We start from the raw sequence: 1,371 nt of genomic DNA, 5'->3' as shown, positions 1-1,371 counted from the left end.
TAAAAAACACACTGCTTCTGTAAATATCGCGAGAAAAGGATGGTGAAAGTATCGCGAGAGTTTGTTTTTATTCATTTTTAACAGACAAAGTTTATAATGATTTTGTACCTGTGGTTTTAGCTAACCATGGAACGCCACAGGTTACAGTTAACTTGCAAACAAAGTGAATTATTTTGAATGTCAAGAGTGAATATAACTTTCGAAACACCAGAAGATGGCGCTGTTTATTAAACAACTTCAGAAAACCCTAGAACGCGGTAGGATTATAGAACTTGTTTTTGTTACTAATTTAGAAAAAACAGTTTACTGGCTATATTTAATCGTATTATTATTAATTATTATTATTATTATTATTATTATTATTATTATTATTATTATTATTATTATTGACTGTTTTCAGATATGTTTTTTTTTATATAAGTCAATTAACTCTAACTGACTGAAACAGTAAGGCCTAATAATATTACATTAGAACCACAAAATTGATCACAAAATAACTATCTACTGGTATACAGCCGGTGATCAACTGATACAGTGGAAAAATAGATATTTATTTGTATTTTTTTTAAAGGTAGACTACAGTGCCTTGTAAAAGTATTACTTCCCCTCAACATAGAATTAAAATAGAGCAGCATTATCCTTTATTGTCCCTGTGTGGGGGAAATTCAAGAGTCACAGCAGCTTAAGGTAAGTAGAAGCATGTATATTCCCACAAAAGTAAATTCATATAAAAATAAGAGTAAGAGATTATACAGTAAGGGCAAATTTTCAATGTAAGAAAAATAATACTGCACAGTAGAGATGTGCCGATCAGGTTTTTTCCTGCCGATTCCGATCACCCATGAGGGCCGATTACCGATACCGATCACATAATTATTATTTTTTTAATCATAAGCACTACCGGTTACATAATGTGGAAAAAGGAACCATGAATTCACCTTAATTTAGACAAAAACTTGTTTTTAATAACTTTTTCCAAGAAAAGAATAAAAGTCATTGTGCAAATTGTACTGCTATCGGTAATACTATCTTTAACAGACTGAAAACATATGAAGGSTCTGAAGAGGCTAAATAATGCAAAGAGTTAAAATAAAACCTCTCAACATTGCCAAAAAATTCAAGTATAAAACTTAACATTCAAAGGCAAATACAGGATCCATTACAAAAGGGGTGTCGGTCCTATAGGGCCGGCATCCTGCATGTTTTAGTTCTCTCCCTGGTGGTAGTAACAACCTTTTCAGATTGTCAATGTTCCTCTTAGACCTTCTAACGAGCCATCATTTTATCCAGGTGTGTTAAACCAGGGATTACAATAAACAATCCTGAGTTACTGAATGAAAACTTCCTGATAGCATGGCGGCTAGCTGATTA

Source organism: Poecilia reticulata, linkage group LG17 (genome assembly GCF_000633615.1).
Source record: "Poecilia reticulata strain Guanapo linkage group LG17, Guppy_female_1.0+MT, whole genome shotgun sequence".
NCBI classification, from domain to species: Eukaryota; Metazoa; Chordata; class Actinopteri; order Cyprinodontiformes; family Poeciliidae; genus Poecilia; species Poecilia reticulata.
Note: the sequence above shows the minus strand (reverse complement) of the source record.